The sequence below is a fragment of the Canis lupus genome, chromosome 11 (assembly GCF_048164855.1).
Source record: "Canis lupus baileyi chromosome 11, mCanLup2.hap1, whole genome shotgun sequence".
NCBI lineage: Eukaryota > Metazoa > Chordata > Mammalia > Carnivora > Canidae > Canis > Canis lupus.
Window position 1 is genome coordinate 27,403,676 of NC_132848.1, and position 25,541 is coordinate 27,429,216.

General features: G+C 41.8%; 1 protein-coding gene across 10 annotated transcripts in view; it reads right to left on the bottom strand.

Moving 5' to 3' along the window:
* The window catches only part of SGSM3 (small G protein signaling modulator 3), a 43,463-nt gene that overhangs the window by 12,193 nt on the left and 5,729 nt on the right, over window positions 1-25,541 (bottom strand). For 4 of the 10 annotated variants that reach the window (XM_072843829.1, XM_072843837.1, XM_072843835.1 and 1 more), the window contains exon 2: window positions 9,502-9,625. The exons of 2 other annotated variants lie outside the window; for them this stretch is intronic. The gene's annotated coding sequence lies outside the window, so the exon portion shown is untranslated. Of the gene's footprint in view, window positions 1-9,501; window positions 9,626-19,140; window positions 19,353-25,541 lie in introns of those variants that run through there. 4 more of the 10 variants (XM_072843832.1, XM_072843831.1, XM_072843834.1 and 1 more) reach the window with 2 other exon arrangements.

The window sequence follows — 25,541 nt, forward strand, 5'->3', positions numbered from 1 at the left end:
CAGCAATAAGGAAATGTGGCTGAAATATTTTAGGACAAGCTGCCTTCCAGTTTTTAAAATCATGTCCCCCCAGACCCAGACCTAAAGAAACGTCTTCTCTTGCCATTTTTCAAGTGGTTCCTGCTGTTCTGGTCCACACCAGCACCTCACCTTCTCACTCCCTCTGCCACAGAATTCTGACCCAGAAGGGTCAGGTGACTGAAAAAGCAGAAAAGGAAAATCAAAGGGAGCTTTGGGAAGACATCACCCTATGAGCCCTTAACTTAAGCATATGTTCATAGTGGGCATGTGAAAAAATCCCCGTTCTCTTTCTGGGGCAAAAGAGTCATCTTGTAGCTCATAAGGGCAGCTCAGCTGGTCACCAACCTCCACTCCTGCCTCAGACACACCCTGACCATGCCGCATTCGGCCTAAATGCCCGTCAGGGAGGCCCTGCTGCCCAACTGGGAGAGCTGCTCCCTCCTGCTTCCAGACAAGCGCCACTGAGAGCCAGACTGCAGAATCGGCATAGGTTGGCCATCCTAGGGTTGTCTCTTCTGTGTAAGGATAATAAAGCTGAATGTCTTCCTGGCATGCGGGGTTGAGCGTCTGACTCTTGATTTTGGCTCAGGTCGTGATCTAAGTAAGGGTTGTGGGATGAGCCCTGTGTGGGGCTCCATGCTCAGAGGGGAGTCTGCTTGAGGATTTCTCTCCCTCTGTCCCTCCCCCCCACTTGTTCTCTAATAAATACATCTTAAAAAAAAATAAAAACGAATGTCTTCCTTTAGTATAACAGCTTATATAGGGTCAGGTTTGAATCAGAACTACGTGCTAGATAGAGCAATATATACTTTTACATGAAAGGGAATGAACTACAAGTTTTAAAATCACATCATCGGGATCCCTGGGTGGCGCAGCGGTTTGGCGCCTGCCTTTGGCTCAGGGCGCGATCCTGGAGACCCGGGATCGAATCCCACGTCGGGCTCCCGGTGCATGGAGCCTGCTTCTCTCTCTGCCTGTGTCTCTGCCTCTCTCTCTCTCTCTCTGTGTGACTATCGTAAATAAATAAATAAATAAAACTTTAAAAAAAAATCACATCATCATTCAATCCTTATAACACATGTTGAAGAAGATACCTCTATTCATTATGGAGAAGAAAATAAGCCTAGAAGAGACCCATATACAGTTTTCCAAACAGACTCCTATAATGTACCTTCCTACAAAACCATGCTATCTCCTCATCCTGCCTGGTGAACTGATACCACACAGCCACCAGCTAGATCATCAGGAGCATCCTCATCACTGACGCCACAGAGGTAATGATTTGGTTGTTCCTTCTGGAGGGACAGAGAGAGTGTGTAAAAGCAGGCGTTGCTGACAGTGAAGGAAATGAGCTGTCTCTGGCTTTGGAGAACTGAGGGAGCCAGGAAGACAATTCTGATCTTAGCTTGCCTCCCACTCATTCATCCACTCAACAAACATTTACTGAGTGCCACCACAATCCAGGCATGGTTCTAAGGACTGAGATGCAACAGTGAAAATCAGAAGTTCCAGCCGTTACATTACAGAATGAGACAATAAACATAAAAATAGCTGAGTCAGATCGTGATAACTACAGTATTATAAGAAAAATTAAGCAGGATAAAAGTATAGGGAGTACAGAAGAGAGGGTAACCCCTCTTATTATGTTATTATGTATAATAACGTGGTCAGGAAAAGCCCTCTGAGGATACGGTGGCATCTGAGCAAAGACAAAAATGGAAGTGAGGGATCAAGTTATTTGGCTATCTGAAGGAAAAGGGATCCAGGCAGAAGGAATAGCAAGTACAAAGCCTTTGAGGAAGCAACAGCAGCAGCAAGGTGGCCAGGGGCTTGGGAATGAGGAGAGAAGAGCAAACTCCAGCAGGAGTCATGGAGGGCCTGACTGTGTGAGCAGACTTTGGATCTTCTCCCCTGGTAAGTGGGCATCACAACAGAGTTCTTAGCAGAGGTGAACCTGAATCTGACTTAGGTTTTTTTTTTTTTTTTTTTTAATTTTTTTTTTTTTATTCATGATAGTCATAGAGAGAGGAGAGAGAGGCAGAGACACAGGCAGAGGGAGAAGCGGGCTCCATGCCAGGAGCCCGACGTGGGACTTGATCCCGGGACTCCGGGATCGCGCCCTGGGCCAAAGGCAGGCACCAAACCGCCGAGCCACCCAGGGATCCCCTGATTTAGGTTTTTAAAAGCTCTCTGGTTGGGGCAGCCCAGGTGGCTCAGCAGTTTAGTGCTGCCTTCAGCCCAGGACCTAATCCTGGAGACCCAGGATTGAGTCCCATGTCATCAAGTCCCATGTCAGGCTCCCTGCATGGAGCCTGCTTCTCCCTCTGCCTGTATCTCTCATGAATAAATAAATAAAATCCTTAAAAAAAATAAAAATTGATAAAAATAAAAGCTCTCTGGCTGCTGTGCAGAGAAGGCTGAATGCAGCAGGCAGAGGTGACGCTGGTGGGAATGATACTGACTTTGCTACAGTGGAACCAACAAGAAATGGTCAGATTCTGGATATATATTTCAAGGTCTCTGCAATAATCCATATATGCCACATCTCCCAGACTGCCCTGAGTCTCTGAGTTCTCAGAACGAGCCGGATATAATATCGCTAAACTGGGCGGGCAGGTTTTTCCTGCCCTTGGTCGCTATGGAAACCTTCCTGAAAGCAGCCATCTGGAAGCTGGTGAAAGCAGCTAAGGAGTAAACCACGTCATCAGCTGCCCTGCTGTTGTCACAGGGGTACTGAGAGGCTAACTTTTGAAAACCAGGATCAACACAAGTAACTCTAAGGTGCTACTGAAGGAATTTTTAAAATTAAATGTACATGTTTACAGGCATCTTTTTACTCGGCCTCCAGTAAATTTCTCCCTAATCTGCCAATCTTAGGATTTAAGACAAACGTTCACAAAGCAAAGATTGTCAGATGTCACTGTAGATCTGTGTGTGTTGGGAAGGGCTCGCTCTTGATATAGATCAAAATTTTATCCTTCACCCACTCTTGACCTACTATTCTAATTTTCTGACAATACTGGAGGGTTGCCACAAGTATTCTAAAAGGGCTGAGATCCTGAAGACTCTTTTTCTCTGTGAGAAAATGACACAGAAAACCACTGATAATAAGTAACTGGGAGAGTGAAGTGCAAAGCCAGGGGATGATAATGTAGCTACTATAAATGCTTTAAAAATTAAAATCTTAGGGCACATAGGTGGCTCTGTTGGTTAAGTGTCTGACTCTTGATCTCAGGGTTTTGAGTTCAAGCCCTGTGTCAGGCTCCATGCTAGGTGTGGAACCTACTTAAAAAAAAAAAAAAAATTAAAATCTTAAAGACCAGGGCACCTGGGTGGCTCAGTGGTTGAGCATCTGCCTTTGCTTAGGTCATGATCCTGGAGTCCTGGGATCAAGTCCCACATCAGGCTCCCCATAGGGAACCTGCTCTCTACGTCTCTGCCTCTGTCTCTCTCATGAATGAATAAATAAAATCTTTAAAAAAAAAAAAAAAGCTTTAAAGACCTAAATGTGAGATTGGAAACCTTAAAACTCCTAGAAGAAAATACAGGCGGTGATTTTTTTGAAACTGGCTTCAGCAACATTTTTGTAGATCAGTCCTCCAAGGCAAGGCAAACAAAGCAAAAATAAACTATTGGGACTATACAAAATAAAAAGCTTCTGCACAGGGTAGAAAACCATCAACAAAATGAAAAGACAGGAGGGAGCGCCTGGGTGGCTTAGTCAGGTGAGTGTGTCTGCCTTCAGCTCAGGTCATGATCTTGGGGTCCTGGGATGGAGCCCTGCAATGGGCAAGCAGCCCTTCTCTGCCTGCTTCTCCGTCTCCCCATCCCTCTCCACTGCTGATGCTCAGGTACGTGTTCTCTCTCTCTCAAATGAATACAATCGTTTTTTAAAAAATGAAAAGACAGGGGATCCCTGGGTGGCTCAGCGGTTTAGCACCTGCCTTTGGCCCAGGGCGTGATCCTGGAGACCTGGGATCAAGTCCCACATCAGGCTCCCTGCGTGGAGCCTGCTTCTTCCTCTGCCTGTGTCTCTGCCTCTCAATCTCTCTCTCTCTTTCATGAATAAATAAATAAAATCTAAAAAAGAAAAGAAAAGAAAAGACAACCTATTGAATGGGAGCAGACATCTGCAAATGATATATCTGATAGAGAGTTAGTATAAAAAATATATTAAAGTACTTACACAAACTCAATACCAAAAAACCTCCAATTTGATTAAAAAATGGGCTGGGAGATCCCTGGGTGGCTCAGCGGTTTGGCACCTGCCTTCGGCCCAGGGCGTGATCCTGGAGACCGGGGATCAAGTCCCACATCAGGCTCCCTGCATGGGGCCTGCTTCTCCCTCTGCCTGTATCTCTGCCTCTCTATGTGTCTGTCATGAATAAATAAACAAAATCTTTAAAAACAAAACAAAACAAAAAACCACAATGAGATATCACCTTACATCTGTCAGAATGGGTAGAATCAAAAAGACAAGAAAAACAAGTGTTGGTGAAGATGTGGAGAAAAAAGAATCCTTGTACAATATTGATATGAATGCAAACTGGTGTGGCCACCATGAAAAACAATATGGAAGTTCCTCAAAAAGTTAAAAATGGAAATACTGGGGCACCTGGGTGGCTCAGTGGTTGAGTGTCTACCTTCAGCTCAGGCTGTGATCCTGGGGTACTGGGATTGAGCCCCACCCCACATCAGGCTCCCCAGAGGGAGAGCCTCTCTCAGAGGCTCTCAGAGTTATCCCTCTGCTTCTCGGTCTCTCATGAATAAATTAAATAAAAATCTAAAAAAGAAATACTATATGATCCACTAATCACACTACTGGGTATTTATCCATAAGAAACAAAAAATCTCATTGGAAAAAATATACATACCCCTATATTTATTGCCAGCCTCCAAGATGGTCCCAAATGTTTCTACCTCCTGGTATTCACACCCTTGTGTAGGCCTTCTCCACACTGAGCCACAGGTAACCCTGTGACCAATTATGGTGGCAGTGATCATGTGTAACTTTCAATGACAGGCCACACACAGCACAGCTTCCACTTTGGTCTCCTGAATCACTTGGTCTGGGGGAAGTCAACTGCCATGCCATAAGGACACCAAGGGAGCCCCATGGAGAGGCATCAACTTTGTAAGCCACTTCAGTGAACCATCCTGGAAGTAGATCCCCTAGTTCCAATATCTAAGCAATGTCATGAGAGACGCTTCCCTCTCATGAGCCAGAATCTCCCTATTGAGATGCTCCTGAATTCCTGACCCATAAAAACTAAAGGAGATAACAAATGATTATTTCTGTATTAAGCCACTAAGTTTTAGGGTGGTTTGTTATGCATCAAAGATAACTAATATACCTTTGTGATTCCTCTGCCTTGAGCTGAGGTTCTCTCCCTATGCTCCTATAAAGCTTTGTGAATAAATCCATCACAGAACTTACCTCAGCCTTTTTAACTTTTTCCTTTTTGTCCAACTGACTCCCTTAGACTGCATCTTGTTTCCCTCTGTATCCCTGGCACTCAGAAGTCTCTCAAAAAGTATTTGTTAGATAAATTAGATAAATGAATGAACACCAGCAAATGAAAAACAAAATAAATAGAAGTCACACTTCACACTACAGTAATAACTGGTGTTTTATTTACACCTTACTCTCCCTTCTTCTGGGTGTCTGGAAAATAGCAATCTCCCTACCATTCTGACTCCACACTTTTTAAGACTGCTTTCTTTACTCACTCTTTCTGACTACACAATTCTGGGAAGCTCTTTACATCTACATCACTTCATCTCTCTGAGCTAGTCAGTTGGTTCTGGGTGAACGCAGATCTGAACTGGACCAATCATTAACACTCAATAGCCACTGGCAAACATGATGAGACTAGACATCACCGGTTTTCCCAAAATAGCCCAATGAGTCCCTTCTCGGAGGGAGTCCCTTCTTCAATTTGAGACCCAGAAAGCCAAGGAGGTCAGCCCTTGGGTAATGGAAGCATTCATATATATACATACATGAATGTATATATAGATACAGATATATATATTTACATAGGTATACATATATAAACATACATAAAACTGTTTTTTTAAATACAATTTTTGAGATGCCTGACTGGCTTAGTTGGTAGAGCATGTGGCTTTTGGTCTTGGGGTTGTAAGCTCAAGCCCCACATTGGGCATGGAGCCTATTTAAAAAAATAATAAGGGAAAAAATAAAAATAAAAAATAATAATAATAAGATAGTAAAGGCAGCCCGGGTAGCTCAGTGGTTTAGCGCCACCTTCGGCCCAGGGTGTGATTCTGGAGACTTGGGATCGAGTCCCAAGTCAGGCTCCCTGCATGGAGCCTGCTTCTCCCTCTGCCTGTATCTCTGCCACTCTCTATTTCTGTTTCTCTCATGAATAAATAAATAAAATCTTAGTAAACAAACAAAATAAAAAAATAATAAAATACTCACTGCTGGAAAAAAGTAGTTTTGTGATGCAAAATTAGTTCTTTCAAAATTGCTTATTCTCCTGGAAACTTAAGGAAACTTAAGGAAATAATTCAATAGAAGCAAAAAGGTATGTGCATGAAAATGTTTACTTCAGCATGAAGTAAATATGAAAATAAATGTCAAATATAGGGGAATTAATCACATTTTGGGATAATAACACAATAAAATGTGAGTCAATAATTTCATATTCCAACTATGGACACACCTGGCCAAAATGGAGTTACAAGGATTGCATTTACTTTCTCAACTTCAACAGTTAAAACAGAAAAATACATGAAACAATGGTTTTCAGATGCTACTAGACAGGCAGCACAGGACAGTGACTCCTAAGAGAGAGAAAACAAATGAGGTGAACCTATGATCACCCCAGTTCCCACCTGGAGAGTTTGCAGACCGGCCCAGGAGACAGTGTGGAGAGCCAGAGGAGGCCAGAGTAGAAGAGAAATGAACGGAGGCTTGCACCGACTGAGAACTTCAGAAATCTACAGAGGGTATCCCTAGTCTTCACCTGACTACTGGTCAGAGCATGTGTGTGAGGAATGTAACCAAGGCTGGGGAAAGAAACACTTAAAAGAAATATGAGGAATACCTGAAGCTCACCCCACTGGGTCATTGTGATGCATTCTCCCTTTTATATATTGTGGAATGCAATTTGCTAAAATTATGTTTAAAATTTTGGGGACGCGTGGGTGGCTCAGTCAGTTAAGTGTCTGCTTTTGGCTCAGGTCATGATCCCGGGGTCCTTGGGGTCGAGCCTCCTGTCGAGCTTGCAGTATAACAGGGACCCTGCTTCTATCTCTCCCTTTCCCTCTCATCCCTGTTCATGCTCACTCTCTCTCAAATAAATAAAATATTTAAAAAAAGAAAAAGAATTTCTGCATCTATATTCATGAAGGACATATGCTCTCTAGTTTTCTTTCTGAGTAATGCCTTTCTTTTGGTTTTGGTATTAGGACAATGTTTGCTTTATAGAATGATATATGAAAAAAAAAGAATGATATGGGAAGTAATCCTCCCCTTCAATTTTCAGGAAGAGTTTGTATAGATGCTGGTTATTACTTCTTTCTAAAATGTTAAGTAAAAATCACCAATTAAGCCTTCTATGTCTGGACTTTTCTTTGTGGAAAGGTTTCCAAATATTTATTATTTATTATTTATTATTTTTTTTTAAAGATTTTATTTATTTATTCATGAGAGACACACACACACACAGAGGCAGAGACACAGGCAGAGGGAGAAGCAGGCTCCTTGCAGGGAGCCCGACATAGGACTCGATCCCAGGTCTCTAGGATCACACCCCAGGCTGCAGGCAGCACTAAACCGCTGCACCACCAGGGCTGTCCAAGTATAATTTATTTAACAGAGATAAGGTGATTCAGATTGTCTTGTTCTTGTTCTTTTTTTTTTTTTTTTTTTAGGTTTTATTTATTCACGAGAGACACAGAGAGAAAGAGGCAGAGACACAGGCAGAGGGAGAAGCAGGCTCCACACAGGGAGCCTGATGCGGGACTTGATCCCGGTGTTCCATGTGCTAGGGGTAGAGCAGTAAAATAAGATAAACAAAATTCTTGCTCTGTGAACCTGCAGTTTCCTTATCTGTAAAAGGGGATGACAAATGAGAAAATGTAAGTACTTATCACAATACATGGCACATAGTATGTGCTTACTAAATGTGACTATTAATATTAGTGATAGAAAACAGATAAGTAAATGAATGAGATAATTTCAGAGTAATAATATATACTATGAAGAAAATAACATAGGCTAATAGGTTTCAGAGTACCACATAGGGGCAGAAGAGCTACTTTTGATGGGTGGTGTGAGAAGGTCTGAGGAAATGACATTACAGCTGAAACCACAGAGATGACTAGGAACCAGCTCTGCAGAGACCTGGTAGAGCAGCCCAAGCATAAGAAATGGCTCACACAAGGGTCTTAAAGAACAAGAATTCATTGCACTGGAGAAATAACAGGCCAGTGTGTCGGAGGTAGAGTGATGAGGGGAAAGTAGCAGACAGCACTGGCGAGGCAGGCAGGAAACAGCTTACAGATGGCCTTCTACTCATGACAAGATGCTGGATTTTATTTTAATGGGAAGCAACTGGAGAGCTGTGAGCAGGGACATGACATGGTCTGACTTTGGTCTTAAAGAAATCACAATGGTTACTGTGTGAAGAATGAATTTCAGGGGAATCCCTGGGTGGCTCAGCGTTTATTGCCGCCTTCAGTCAAGGGCCTGATCCTGGAGATCCGGGATCAAGTCCCACATCGGGTTCCCTGCATGGAGTCTGCTTCTCCCTCTGCCTGTGTCTCTGCCCCTCTCTCTCCCTTTCTCTCTCCCTCTCTCTCTCTCTCTCTCTCTCTGTCTCTCATGAATAAATAAATAAAATCTTAAAAAAAAAAAAAAAAAAAAAAAAGAATGAACTTCAGATGGGTTAAGGATGGAAGCTATTACAGTTGTCCAGGTGAGAGAAAGTATCTTGGACTAAAGTAGTTGAAGTGATGGCAAGTAACTAGATTCTAGAGGATATCTGGAGATGTGGAGATAGATAACAGAAATAAGGAATAAAGAAATCAATGATGACTCCTGGGTTTTGTGTAGGTCCTATTACAAAGATGAAGGAAGACTCGGGAGATAAAGTTTCAGGGTTAGGAATCAACAGATCTGCTTTGGTCATGCTAAGTTGGGGTGCCTATTAGACCTCTAAGTCGACATGTCAAGTAGACAATTGTATGTATGAGTATAAAGTTCACAGAAGTCAGAACTATATATGTGAATCTGGGAATCATGAGGACTAGATGTCATGGCTAAGGAGAGAATGGTGAATAGGGGGCCCAGAAGCAAATCTGGAAACATTCCAACACTTAGAGGTTAGGCAGGAAAAGGAACAGGAAATAAAATTTGAGGGGTGGCTAATGTAGTAGAAGGAACACTAATAGTGTGTAGTGCTGTAGAAATCAAGAGGAAGAGGAGGTGATCATCAGTGCCATTACCATCTAGAGGTCAAGTGGTATGAGGACAGAGGATGGGTTGCTGTTCTGCAAGCTGGAGGTTTTTGGTGATCTTGACAAGACTTGTAAGTTTTAATGGTGAAGGTGAAAGTCCAATTGGAGTGAGCTGAAGAGAGAACAAAAGTGGAGTCATCAGCATCAAGATAGTATATGATTTCACCCATTTAAAATACCTACATGTTGAAGGTAGTATAAAAATGAATATGGCTGGGAATCCTGGGTGGCACAGCGGTTTAGCGCCTGCCTTTGGCCCGGGGCGTGATCCTGGAGACCCGGGATCGAGTCCCACGTCGGGCTCCCGGTGCATGGAGCCTGCTTCTCCCTCTGCCTGTGTCTCTGCCTCTCTCTCTCTCTCTGTGACTATCATAAATAAATAAAAATTTTTAAAAAATGAATATGGCTGAGTTAGGTGGTAGGAGTATGGGCTTATTGGTCTCTATTTTTAATGTTTTTTTTTTTTTTTAAATACAGAGGTACTGCTTAAAAACAATTATATCACATCAAAACTTGCACCTGAACAATCAGAGCAGCATTATTTATAACAGCCCAAAGTGGAAATAATCCAAATGCCCAACAATGGATGCATGGATAAACAAAATGTACATCTCCATGGAATGGAATATTGTTCAGCCACAAAAAGAAATGAAGTACTGACACAGGCTACAACATGAAACTTGAAAACATGCTCAGTGAAAGAATCTAGTCACCAGTCACAAAAGACCATGTACTTTATCATTCCATTTATAGGAAATGCCCAAAATAGGCAAATCCCTAAGATAGGAAGTAGATTAGTGGTTGCCAGGGGCTGGAGGGAGGGGGAAATAAGGAATGACTGCTAATGGCTGTGGGTTTTCTTTTGGGGGTGATGAAAATATTCTGGAATTAGACAACAGTGATGGGTTGTCTAATTCCAGTGAATGTACTAAAAACCTCTGAATTGGAAAATTTATAAGGATGACTTTTGGAGCTCCCAGCTGGCTCAGTAGGTGGAGCAGGTGATTCGATCTCAGGGTTGTGAGTTTGAGCTCCATGACGCGTGGAGAACTTACTTAAAAACTAAAATCTTTTTTAAGAAAGTGACTTTGGGACAACCTGGATTAGAAAAGATGCTTATGAACCAGGACACTTTAAAAGTAGAGCAATTTGAAAGATAGACTATAAGGGGAAATGCTTTTTCCAAATCTAAAACCTTCATAGAAATATTTCCCTTCTCCACAGCTCAGGCACCTGACCCCACCCACAACCTGAGCTGGGGTCAGGTGGGACACTGGCTATTAGAGCCCAAGACTCAGGAGTACTTTTTTTTTTTTTTTTTAAGATTTTATTTATTTATTCCTGAGAGACACAGAGAGAAGGCAGAGACACAGGCAGAGGGAGAAGCAGGCTCCTCCCAGGGAGCCCAATGTGGGACTCGATCCCAGAACTACAAGATCACGCCCTGAGCTGAAGGCAGACACTCAACCGCTGAGCACCCAGGCGTCCCAAGGAGTGCTTCTTTCCAACACCTCTGGGCATTTTGCACAAGATCATTCTTTTCCACTGAAACCATAGTAAGATACAAATACAAATGATAAACTCTAGCAGGATAAATCTAAGCCTCAGGTCAGAGGAAAATCTCTACTGTATAAAAACAGTCACTGGGTTTCTCATGGGAAGGGAAGTTCTGCACTCTTGAGTTTTGTACTTATGCAACATTAATGGAAATCAAAATTTTACAAAATTCTGCCACATGTCTGCCACCCCCAATAAATCATTTTCTTCCCTTCTATGTTCCCTTTTGGTTTTTCTCTCTACATGCACAGTTTTTTTTTTAAAGATTTTATTTATTCATGATAGACATAGAGAGAGGCAGAGACACAGGCAGAGGGAGAAGCAGGCTCCATACCAGGAGCACAACTTGGGACTTGATCTGGGGACTCCAGGATCACGCCCTGGGCCAAAGGCAGGCACCAAACCGCTGAGCCACCCAGGGATCCCCTACATGCACAGTTCTAACATTACAGATTTTAAAACATTTTTCTCTACTGAACACTAAATGATCAGCATTTTCCCCAGTAACCATGCAGTTTTTACAGCCATATTTCTGTAACTGACTAATCTAATCATCTGTTGATACATATAAGCACCTAGGAGCAACGTCTGCAATAAAACAATGCTGTGAGGAACCTTCTCTCTGAAAATTTTTAAAATGAAATTAATTACTCTGTATCATTTAGGAGAGGATTTGGATTTTTTAAAAATCTGCTTTTTCTACTTTAAAGTGGCAGCTTTGTAAACAGAAATCAAAGTATGAGATTAGGTTAATAACAGATTATTAATATTAGAGTTTTTTTTTTAATTTTTATTTATTTATGATAGTCACAGAGAGAGAGGCAGAGACACAGGCAGAGGGAGAAGCAGGCTCCATGCACCGGGAGCCCGACGTGGGATTCGATCCCAGGTCTCCAGGATCACGCCCTGGGCCAAAGGCAGGCGCTAAACCGCTGCGCCACCCAGGGATCCCAATATTAGAGTTTAATATGATGCCATCTGAAGAAAGGTAATTAACCCAATGACCCTACACTTAAAATTTTACAATATAATTATAGTACAGTGAGGAATTACTATTTTAATAGTTGGCTCCAGAACACTTCTTAGAGAGGGGGTTTCTTTGTTTTGGAAAATACTTTGATAAGCTCCTTCAAGGTGAAAGGTAAACCCTGAGGCATAGAAGAAAGGAGAGATCTATCAATTGCCTAGTAAAAGAAAAGAATAGAAATTTGGAGGCAGGAGAGAACAGAACTAGAAGTCGCTTGAACCATAAAGAGGAGGGGAAGAGAAGTCCAAAACCAAGGTGAGGAGCTACATCCTTGGGAACAAAGCGACCCACAACCTATGAGAATTAACACTCAGAGTGCCTGGGGGTGGAGAGGCCTGGAGGGTGAAGACAGGAAGCCTCTTCAGGAAAGGACAACCCAAAACCCAACTGAAGCTGTATTGTTGCAGGGTAACATCTTAGCCATTCCCTATCTTCAGTAAGGCCAGCCCTACTTGTAAGAGCCATGAAGGTGGTTTGAGGAAAATCAAATAAAAGATCTAAACATAGGGGATCCCTGGGTGGCACAGCGGTTTAGCGCCTGCCTTTGGCCCAGGGCGCGATCCTGGAGACCCGGGATCGAATCCCACGTCAGGCTCCCGGTGCATGGAGCCTGCTTCTCCCTCTGCCTGTGTCTCTACCTCTCTCTCTCTCTCTGTGACTATCATAAATTAAAAAAAAAAAAAAAAAATTAAAAAAAAGATCTAAACATAGGGATTATAATTCATACTTTATAGAGTTGTTATGAGGTCTAAATGAGTTAAATTAGAAAAATCTGGGGGAGGGTGTTGGCATTCTCACATAATGTGGGCTTACAGGGCTTGCATCCGTTTTACTAAAATTTCAAGATAAGAGATTTCAGCTGATTATGCAACGCAAAAGTTTTATCTCATTTCCTTAGATTTGTATATAAAATAACCACTTTTTAAAAATACAGGGGTGCCCAGGTGGCTCAGTTGGTTAAGCAGGTTAAGCATCTTCCTTTGGCTCAGGTCATGATCCTGGAGTCCCGGGACAGTTTGCTTCTTCCTCTCTGCACTTGCCTCCAGCTCGTTCTCTCTCACTCTCTCTCTCTTTCAAATACATACAATCTTTTTTTTTTAAGATTTTATTTATTTATTCATGAGAGACACACACAGAGAGAGAGAGAGACATAGGCAGAGGGAGAAGCAGGCTCCCTGCAGGAAGCCCAATGTGCGACTTGATCCTGGGACTCCAAGATCACGCCCTGAGCCAAAGGCAGATGCTTGAACCGCTGAGCCACCCAGGCATCCCTCAAATAAATAAAATTAAAAAAAAAAAAATACATGCTACATTTCAGCAATATCGCGGAGTTTAGGGCTTCCTAACTTTACAATGTTGTTCCCTTTTGCTTTCCCTTAAATAATCTCAACCCGTGGTTCTCAAACTGTGTTGTGCATCAGAATCATCATCTAGAGGACTTTTAAAAACCCAAAAAAGCTGATTTTTTTCTTTTTCTTTTTTTTTTTTTAAGATTTTATTTTGGAGGTGCCTGGGTGGCTTAGTTGGTTAAGCATCTGTCTTCCACTCAGGTCATGATCTTGGGGTCCTGGGATCAAGCCCTCTGGCTCCCTGCTCAGCTGGGAGTATGCTCCTCCCTCTCCCCTTCACCCTGCTCATGTTCTCTCACTCTTGAATAAATAAATCTGTTTTAAGAAAAAGATTTTTAAGTAATCTCTATACCCAATGTGGGGCTCAAACCTACAACCCCAAGATCAAGAGCTGCATGCTCTACTGATTAAGCCAGCCAGGCACCCCCTAAAAAGGCTGAATTTGTTAATCTGAAGGTCTGAGTAGAATCTGAGACTGTTCCTTTCTTACAAGGTCCCAGGTGATGTTGATGCTGTGGTCCAGGGAACACACTTTCAGAACCACTGGGTTAAACTACCCTTTGACCATTCTTTCGAATTCTAGTTCAGATGTGACCTAGAACACCTTCCCTCTTCCAACATCCATGCCCCCTACCTCCCTTCTCTGATAAAACTAATTGTTCTATGTGCTCCTACTGTTTCTCATTTCATACTATGCTGTAATTTACATATGTATATATTTGCCCTATATCTGTACCTAGGCCAGTAACTGACCCATGCCAGGTGTTGACTGTATGAAGAGGGGATACTAAACTCCTGGAAGATCCCTATGTACAACATGCTCCTTGTAAGTTCCTATGCTGAGCTCCTTCTGCTTGTAAGGCCTTCCACTTTATCTGACTTCTCATTCTCCAGGCTCAGCCCAGGCATTTCTTCCTCAAGGAAGCCTTCTTCGACACACCCCCTGCCTCAGGTTTGTCAGGTGCCCCTCTTCCTCTATCTATAACACATCATACAACATATTTAATATACTATCTATAACATATTTATCTTAATAATAGCTACCATTCACTGCAGGCTTTCTAAGCATCAGGAACTTTAATAAGCAGAGCCGAATAAAAATTTTTAGAAGTCTGTTCGTTTGTCAAGCCATTCCCACTTCTGGAAATTTATCCTACACTTCAACAAAAATGACTCCTATAGAAAGACACTCCATATGCCATTGTTTATGATGGCAAAATATTAGAAAACCTCAATATCCACTGGTAGGGGACTAGTTAAATAAGTTACATAACATCTATAATGGAACAGCGTGCAGCTGTCTAAAAAGAATGGGTCACTTATTTATGCACTGATGGGGAACGCACAAGATACACTGCTAAGTGAAAAAAGCAAGAGGCAAAACAGTGAGAATAGTAAACATTTATCTAAAGACGGGGAAGTTTTCACATAAAATTTAGAAGGCTGCATGTAAGAGTAATTGGGTGGCAGAGGGACTTTTTACCTAATACCCTTTTGTACCTTTTGAATGTTGAAGTATTTGAATGCATTACCTATTCAAACGAAGTTAAGCATGAAAAAAATTTAAAGACCTTCAGAAAGCCACAGAATAAGAAAGATTAGGTGTTCCCCCTATTTAATCAATATAAATAGAAAAATGAATATGAGGAAGTCTAACATTTATTTTTTTTATTTTTTTTTATTTTTTTTTAAAGATTTTCTTTATTTATTCATGAAAGAGACACAGAGAGAGACAGAGGCACAGACACAGGCAGAGGGAGAAGCAGGCTCCACGCAGGAAGCCTGACGTGGGACTCGATCCTGGGTTTCCAGGATCACACCCTGGGCTGAAGGCAGGCGCCAAACCGCTGAGCCACCCGGGTTGCCCAGGAAGTCTAACATTTAGATTTTTTTTCTAAGATGACTTTTGCCATGAATGTCTAATGCCTAGTTCTTTCCATTTCTCTTTGTCTGTCATGTCTCTGCTGTATTAGAGCCCTCAGCACATGCCTGGTTTACTAAGGTCAATCCACAGCAGATATTCATCAGTTCCAGTGACAACACTCCATTTTTACAATACGGAATGTGCAAGGGTCGTGATCCTTTGGTTCTCTCTCCTCCTGCCTTGCTGGCTGCTCCTCCTGAGTCTCTTTTCCCAGTTCTTCCTGCCAGTTCTTAAAAGGTCCTACTGTTCTGTCCTAGATCCTTCTCCACTTCCCTGCACTCTCACAGACTCTCGTGGCTTCAATTTACACCTACAGGCAGATGATCCAATTTCCATTTCCACAACACATTTCTCTCCAAATTTCAGGCTGACATATCCAACTGCCCACTGGGACACTCCTCCACATTCCTCGAAATACCATGCTCTCAAATTAAGTCATTGTGAACCCTGCCCTTCTCTGGTGGTCCCTATCTCAGGCGACTGACCTTATAACCTATCCACATCTTTCTCCAGCCAGAATTGGGCCTCATGGTTAAATGGCTTCTCCTTTATCTTCCCACCTCCACACTTCAATTCATAAAGCCTTTCCTACTGTTTTTTGAAACTTCCCTTTTCTCTCTAACCTTTGCTACTTCCCAGTTGGGACTGTCATTTCTCACCATCATGGTTCTTACAAGTCTTTCAACTGGGATCTCTGCCTCCAGTCTTGCCCCTGCGCCCCACGCCCCATCTATTCTCTATTCTGCGGCTAGAGAAATCCTTTTAATATGCAACTGATCAGGGGCACCTGGGTGGCTCAGTTGAGCCTCAAACTTGTGATTTCGGCTCAGGTCATGATCTCATGGGTCGTGAGATTGAACCTCATATCAGGCTCTATGCTCAGTGGGGAGTCTACTTGGGACTCTCTCTCTCTCAAATAAATCTTTTTTAAAATTCATTTTTCCCATTATCTCCCTTAGTGCCAAAGACAAATGAAGTGAAAACCCACTATATATCAACTACATTTCTCAACTACCTTCCCCCAAACTGGCATCAGCAGAAATGTGGTGACTCTAGTAATTAATTATCCACTCCTGAGCCGCAGGCTTATAGCTTAGACTGCTCTCTCCCATCCCTGAGTCCATGTTTTCTTTGTGACCCTTTAAGAGAGGGTGCTCCTTTAGGCAACAGGTGTGATTGTGCAAGGCAGAGCACAGACTGTGGAAACACAGAGCAGGGAAACAGAAACCTCACCCAGCAGTTCCAGTTAAGTGCAGCTCTCCTATACAGACTTCTGACCCATGCTCAGCCACTCTAGGTCTTTCCACAAAACAATTCATCAGCTGAGGCAGTCTGACCACTTCCCTGAGCCCTTCCAGGAGCATTCACCTAAGATTTACAGCCTGGCAATACCCAGATGATGATAAGGAAAGCAAAAGCAAGGTACTACACGGACCTTCTGTCAGTACCAGTACCAGGGGTGGGGGGCAACAACCCCTTCAGGAATAAAACAAATAATGGTTAGCTAGCTGCAATTGCAACTTGAGTAGCTTTGAAAAATAGCGACACAAGTTTTTGAGGAAATAAAGCTCCTTGAGGACTGTCAATAAGTGCCCCCTGAGAAATTTATATTTAAAGTGTTATATTAACTTAGGAGCTTATGGCACTTAAAAGGAACAAGACAGTTAACAAAGTCCCTATTCCTCATATAGGTAAACTACAGAGATCAACAAACTACTTTATTTATTCAGCCAGACTATTTAAATAATTACTGGGAATTTCTCATTTGCAGATAAGAATATACCTACATAATTACTCTAAAGTATGGCAATCTGTTCCTGCTTACTTATGGCAGTGAGTGGATGGAGGTACCAATGAAAGAAGAAATACTGTATTTATTGTTTATCATTCTGCCAAGTAACCAGAGCTCAGAGTTAAGCACCTCACCTGTGTCACAAGCTGACCCTCTATCCCACACTGACCAGTACAGCAGTCATTGGCAATTGTGCAGCACAATCTCCAGGGAAGACCATGAACCTACTTGTAGGAACAAAACTCTTTGGCTTGGGGTATGGAGCCAGTGGAGACCAGGTTAAAACATAATATAAGCAGCTGGATTAAGAAACACCAATTTTTGCAGACAAATTAAGCAGATAAATCAGGAGAAAATTCTCGTATTATACAAACAAATGAATTTCTCTAACAGACCTGCACCTGTATTTAGAGATTAGCTTCTTCAATACCATGTACAGCACAAATGCACTAAGCACAGCCATGAACGACAGTCATGAATGACAGTTAAAAGGATCTTTTTTTTTTTTTTAAGATTTTCTTTATTTATTCATGAGAGACAGATAGAGAAGGCAGAGACATAGGCAGAGGGAGAAACAGGCTCTCTGAGGGAGCCTGATGCAGGACTCCATCCCAGGACCCCAGCACCACAACCTGAGCCAAAGGCAGATGCTCAACCACTGAGCCATCCAGGCATCCCTAGAAGAATCTTTTGAGTTATGTCCCGCTCATTTATTTTCAGAAAAAAGAAACTGAGGCCAAAGAGGTCAAAAGACTTATAGTCATACCATAAACATGTGGCACATCCAGAGCAGAAGCTAAGTCTCCTATTTCCACTATTCCAACCTAAAATTGAATCAAAAACTTGGGGAAAACATGGGAACAAGCAAACTGGATCACACTCAGACCAACATCATTACCAAGAGAAATACCAGCAGAGATGTTATGGGGAGTTGTCCTCCTGCTGTTGTAAACGTTGGGGTTAGGGAGGACCGTATCTTTTGTTCGTTTGTTTGTTTGTTTTTTGGTGGGCCTACCTTCCATTAGATAATCCACTGGTTTTGGTTAGGTTTTTTTTTTTTTATTAAGATTTTATGTATTTATTCATGAGAGACACACAGAGAGAGAGAGGCAGAGACATAGGCAGAGGGAGAAGCAGGCTCCCCATAGGGAGCCCAATGTGGGACTTGATCCCAGGACTCCGGGATCACACCCTGACTCGAAGGCACTCAACCGCTGAGCCACCCAGGTGTCTCTGGTTAGCTCTTTATATCTCATACTTAATACTGCTGGTTTAAACAATCAGGCCCACACACTTTAAACTTCTACACTGTAGGAATTACACTATCACTTTCTTTTTTTTTTTTTTTTTTTTACACTATCACTTTCAACTAGCCACTGAAATTCTTGCCTAGCCAAGCCCCACGTAAGTTTTCACTGCCCTCTTTGCCCACGTGACTCCAGGACAAAGTTAGGAAACAAGCTCCATGCTATTTATCTTCACTGTTGCTCAGTGACTTTTATTCTTCTCTAAATGACTTTCTATCATGTTACCTACCTTTAATGTTTTCAAACATTCAAGCTTTTCCCCCATTTCTTCAGAGCCCCAACTGAGAAATTTATATTTAAAGTGTTATATTAACTTAGGAGCTTATGGCACTTAAAAGGAACAAGACAGTATCTGCTGCTACTCACTCCCTCCCAGCTATTGACCTGGTTTCCACCTTAATGAAGCTGATGTCATTTGGCTTAGGCTTCCTTAACTTCCTCTTCCTCCTATATAATTGCTCCATCTTTTCACTTTTCTCTTTCCACCTTTCTCTCAGAGGAAGAAGTAGCCTTCCTTCCTTCGCAGGCTAAGTCCTCCACGCACCATTTCCCTTACCACATCTCCAGCTCCCCTCTGCTGGCTTCAAGTGCACTGCACATGCTCGGATCATCTGCATCCTTAATTACAACACACCCAAACGAAAGCAACTTGGATCCCTCAACCCTCCTACCTTTCCAGCTCTTCTTCCTCTCTGTGGCACATTTTCAAAGGCAGAGTTGAATTCTGCAACCACACCTCTTCAGCCAGCTTGCTCCTTAGGCTTTTTCCCCCTAGCTTCCTCTCTTTGCACCCAGACTTTCTGAGGTCTCCAGTGGTTTCCTTGTCACCATATGGAATCCTCTTCCTTTGGCTTCATTTCCTTAAACTCCCTGCAGCATTTGATTCTGCTGACTTACCTGGTTTCTTGAAATTGTTCTATGACTCTGAGGGCACTGATCACACTGGTTTTCTTTCTCTACTTAACTGTTTCTTTGCTGACTCTTCTTCTCCCAGGCCCCCAAAAAAGACATTCCTCAAATCAGGCTTTTTTCAATCCACTCCTAATGGTTTCCTACTGGGGAATCCGTTCCTGTTCCTTTTTTTTTTTATTTATTTTTTTTATTTATGATAGTCACAGAGAGAGAGAGAGAGAGGCAGAGACATAGGCAGAGGGAGAAGCAGGCTCCATGCACCGGGAGCCCGATGTGGGATTCGATCCCGGGTCTCCAGGATCGCACCCTGGGCCAAAGGCAGGCGCCAAACCGCTGTGCCACCCAGGGATCCCCTCCATTCCTGTTCCTAGGGGGATTTAGCTATCACTGCTGTACAGATATGCCACAAACCTCTACCTCTAGCCATGGCAACACTGGAGATTTCCAACTTCCTGCTGGATGGCTTTAGCTGACTTAATCACATCTAAATATGTTCTTCTCAAACGAATCTATTTTTATTCTATCCCAGATGATTCTTTTTTGATTTTCCTATATCTTCTTCTAAGACTCTCAGAGTCTAAGCTTTTAGTAATTTCTGGCTCCTTTGTCTTACTTTCATACTGAATCAGTTACAAAGTCTATTTATTTTATTTTATTATTATTTTTAAAAAGATTTATTCATGAGAGACACAAAGAGAGATAGGCAGAGACACAGGCAGAGGGAGAAGCAGGCTCCGTGCAGGGACTCGATCCCAGGTCTCCAGGATCAGGCCCTGGGCTGAAGGCAGGCGCTAAACCGCTAAGCCACCCAGGGATCCCCTGATTTTATTTTTTTAAGATTTTATTTATTTATTCATGAGACACACACAGAGAGAGAGGCAGAGACACAGGCAGAGGGAGAAGCAGGCTTCATGCAGGGAGCCCAAGCAGGACTCAATCCCAAGACCCCAGGATCACGACCTGAGCCAAAGGCACTCAACCACTGAGCCACCCAGGTGCCCCATGATTTTATGTTTAAAAGAATCTCTAAGTATCTCTATCTCCACTACTTTAATCCAGACCCTCACTGACCCTTTTCTGGGCTACTGTAAATCTCCTGGAGTTTTCTATGTCTTTAGACTCTCTCTCCATTCATGTTAAATAAACACTGGATTAATCTCCACTGAAGCATAGCTCTAATTACAGGGTTCCCTCACCTTCTTCAGTGGCCCACAATCTACCTTCTGAGTCAGCTCATATTTTCTCTGCACATATCCTATGCTTCAGCCACCTGCACCTCTCACTGCTACCTCAACATGTTTCCAGATCTGGATTCATATTGTTTCCTGCTTCAAAGGCCACCTCCCATTTACCAATGTCCTGATTCTATCCATTTTTCAGTCCTCAGCTCAAATACCACATCTGTGATGCTTTCTATAGTCCTCTCAACATTTCCTCGTACCTATCTAATGCCGCACACTTACATTTCTCTCATTTTTAACTAGTTGTGTCTACCTTAACTCTACTAAACTGGAAGCTCCTTAAAGCCTGAATCCTCTTCAGCATTTAATATGTAATAGAGATTCAATACATATTTGCCAAGTGACATGAATGCACCTTTAGTATTTTTGGATTTGGAGAAGAAATCTATGTTCACCTTATATATACATGGTACAATGGGAGCAAGAAGTCCTGGGTTTGACACCCTGTTCTGGCACTTAGCTGTGTGGTCTTTGGGTAAAATATTTAATCTCTCATAGCCTGTTTCCTGCTCAGTAATTTACAATAAAGTACTGAGAAAGTATTTAGCACCCCAGCACAGTTACGCATATTTAATGTAGAGACAATATTTTCCAAAGATGGGCAACAACAATATAACCTATCTCACATGCTTTTTTTTTTTTTTCCTTCATTTATTTATGATAGTCACACAGAGAGAGAGAGAGAGAGAGAGAGAGGCAGAGACACAGGCAGAGGGAGAAGCAGGCTCCATGCACCGGGAGCCCGACGTGGGATCCGATCCTGGGTCCCCAGGATCGCGCCCTGGGCCAAAGGCAGGCGCCAAACTGCTGCGCCACCCAGGGATCCCTTTATTTATTTATTTTTTTTTAAAGGAAGCTCTATGCTCAATGTGGGGCTCGAACTCATGACTCTGAGATCGAGAGTCACATGCTCTACCGACTGAGCCAGTTTTAGATTACTTAAAAATAAAATCTTTAGTGGCACGTGGGTAGCTCAGAGAAATGGTCAAATGAATCCATAATGTCAAATAACAATTATTAATGTAATTTAATAAATTACACAGTAATTTATAAACAATGTTAGGTAATGATAAGGGCTCTCATGCTTATTACTTGTCCTTTTCTAGAAACTAAAAGAATCTATATTCTACCAGAAAAGTACAAAGTACTTAGAGCCATTTCCAAGTATTTATTTAAAATAAGGATAGAATATTTTCTGTTTTATTTCCAAAACATTTCTGAACAATCCCTCATGCATTTGTTGTGTCTTTCTGGCCACAGTGGCCAAGTAAATCTATAAACTCAAGGTCCCTTCACTAGGTCATAACTGTTCATTTTATCAAAGTTTAGAATTTCTTGTATCGGTAAGCTTCCAGATTTACTTCTTAAATTTTGTATAATAAATATTTTAGTTTGTACTTTCGAGTTCCTAAATGACATATCTTGGGTTGTTAAAATGTGCTTTTCCTAATGGCTTATATACATTAGCAAAATTTTCCTATAACTTTCCCTCAAGTATTTGGTTCTTTTCAATATGGATAAATATAATATGCTTGTATTATGTGAATCAATATGAATATATAATTTACAAAAATAAAAGTTGCAGCAACTTTTAAAGAATATACAAACTTCATAAAATTAAATACATTTGCATTCTGCAATATACATTTATTTTAAAAAATGAACTTTAACTCAACTACCAAAGTTTACCATCCTGTTTATTTGCCTAAACCATTTTCTACCTATTCTTGAATCTCAAAACAAAAATAAACCAAACACACCAAAAAAAAAAAAAAATCAAATCCACTAATATTTTTTCTGGTTATGTGTCATAGATAGGGCAGCCCTGGTAGCTTAGCAGTTTAGCGCTGCCTTCGGCCCAGGGTGTGATCCTGGAGATCTGGAATCAAGTCCCACATCAGCCTCCCTGCATGGAGCCTGCTTCTCCCTCTCTCTAATAAATAAATAAAATCTTTAAAAAAAAAAGTCATAGATACTCACTGTGGAAAAGCTGGAAAATTTACAATTAACAAATGAATAAAGAAATGAATGCCCAGGGACATCTAGCTGGCTCAGTTGGAAGCACACGCGATGTCTGATCTTGGGGTCATGAATTTCAGCTCCATGTTGGGTGTGGAGATTATAAAAAAATAAATAGGGATGCTCCAGTGGTACAGCTGGTTGAGTGTCTGACTCTTGGTTTTGGCTCATGTCGTGATTTTGGGGTCGTGAGATCGAGTCCCAAACTAAACTGCACTGAGTGTGGAATCTGCCTGAGATTCTCTCTTCCTCTTCCTCTGCCCCTCCCACTCATGTTCTCTCTCTCTCTCAAATAAATAAGTAAATCTTTAAAAAAATAAATAAGCTTTTAAAAAAAAGAAATGAATGTCCAAATGTTTACTGATTATTTCTGAGTAGTCAGAATATGATTAATCTTTTACTCTCACACACACACACACTACATAAAGAAAATGTTAACAATTGCACAAAAATATTTCCACCATCACAGAAAATTCTATTGCATAGTGTTTCACTATTATACTGCCTCCCAGGACTGGGTTTTGTAATGAATACATTTTGGTCTCTATCCATGGGATTACAATTCCATTGACCAGGCAAATAAATATACACACATGAAATGACAAACAGAAGGCCAGTTAAAAATAAGAGAAAAAAACACAAATATTTAATCAAAGTCCAAAGAAATAGAGGTTGATATGGAAAATCATAAAGGAGGACAGATAGGCACGCCTGGGTGGCTCAGTGGTTGAGGGTCTGCCTTTGGCTCAGGGTGTGATCCTGAGGTTCCAAGAACAAGTTCTGCATAGGGCTCCCTGCCAGGAGCCTGCTTCTCCCTCTGCCTATGTCTCTGCCTCTCTTTCTGTCTCTCTCATGAATAAATAAAATCTTTAAAAAAATAAAGGAGACAGATATTTATTGACTTAATTCATGGAGGGATATGTATACATTGCACTAGGCACCCAAGCAAGATTTAAAGGCTACAGTCTGAAAAGGAGACAGTCAATCACCACCCTCCCCCCTTTCCTATCATTAATGAATGAACTACATGATATCGGGATCTCTAGTCCTTATGAAGGGGATGATTTCAGACTTCTAGTCCTAAAGTGCTGTGATCCAAAGAGAAGAAAAGAAAAAGGCACCAGAGAGTAAGGAAGCCAAGTGAAAAAAATCTGAAGTTGACAGAATGAGCTGGATTCCCAGAACATAAAGCAGACCCAACGGTGATTTTGTGTTGAAGAAATGTTGACTTCTTCAACACCATTTATTGAGTGCCTACTACAAGCCAGGCACTGTTCTAAAGTGATAAGGACACAACAGTGCTCAAAACAGATAAAAATCCCTTTTTTTCTAGAATCTGGCATTCTAGAAGGGGAAACAAGTTATTTTTTTTTAAGATTTTATTTTTATTTATTCATGAAAGACTCAGAGACAGAGAGAGAGGCAGAGACACAGGCAGAGGGAGAAGCAGGATCCATGCAGGGGGCCTGACGTGGGACTCGATCCCGGGTCCCGAGGATTAGGCCCTGGGCTGAAGGCGGCGCTAAATCGCTGAGCCACCAGGGCTGCCCGGAAACAAGTAATTAAAAAAATAAATAAAAAGCTATACTGCATGCCAGGTGATGATTAGTGCTACAGAGTAAAATGAAGCAGGAAAAGGGATAGGCAGGTGCAGTTATTTTATTTTTTTATTTTTATTTTTTTAAAGATTTTATTTATTTATTCATGAGAGACACAGAGAGAGAGGCAGAGACACAGGGAGAGGGAGAAGCAGGCTCCATGCAGGGAGCCCAACGTGGGACTCAATCCCAGGACTCCAGGATCAGGCCCGGGCCGAAGGCAGCGCTAAACCGCTGAGCTACCGGGGCTGCCGAGTGCAGTTATTTCAAATGAGGGGTTCAGGGAAGGCTCAGTGAGAAGGTGAAATCTGAGCCAAGACCTGAAGGAAGTGACAGGCTGAGTGAAGTAGAGGTCTGGGGCTGAGCAAAGAGCAGTAGTGAGGCAGGAATAGAGTAGACCAAGGTGGTAAAGTAGGGAAAGGCAAGAATGGTTTGTTCTAGACTGATCTCTAGGTCTCAGAGTCTGGAGACATAGACTTCAGAATTGGAGAGAACTTTATAGGTCACTTAGTACAATTACCCATTAGATTATTAAACCCATATTGCCCTTCCCAAGCAACCATGTTGTCTTGGCTTGAACGATTTTATGTTTGTTTATTTATTTATTTTACTTATTCGTTTATTTAAAGTAAGCTCTATGTCCAATGTGCGGCTTAAACTCACCATCCCGAGATCAAGAGTCACATGTTCTACCAAGCCAGCCACACCGGGGCCTGAACAATTTTAGTGTATATGTATCTACCTCCACAGCCCAAGATAGTCTGTCCATCCTTGCACAGCCCAGCTTTCAGACTTTAATTAGTGCATAAATCTGTTTCCTAGTAACATCTACTCTTTATTCTTTTTAGGGACACACTGTGTGTACCACATGCTTCAGATGTTTGAAGATAACTTTCAAGTCTTCTCTCCCATTTCTCTTTTCAGGTTAAAGTCAACCACCAGTTGTTTTAACTCTTTTCTAAGTGACATGGTCATATGTCATTTAACAGTAAATTAAGGGAGTCTCAAATGCAAGCCCGAAAAACTGACTTTAACTTATATTATGTAATATAGGATTTATTAGAAAGATATGAAGTAGGGCACAGAACTGAGGAAAAGCTAAAGAATCAGGTCTTTGGGAACAAATACAGAGCAGCTCCAGTATCCACATATTAGGAATTAATCCATGATTGTGATGAAGGTTTGTCACTGTGTCATTCAACCTAAGATTCAAATTATTTTTTTTAAAGGTTTTATTTATTTAATCGAGAGAGAGAGAGAGAGAGAGGCAGAGACACAGGCAGAGGGAGAAGCAGGCTCCAT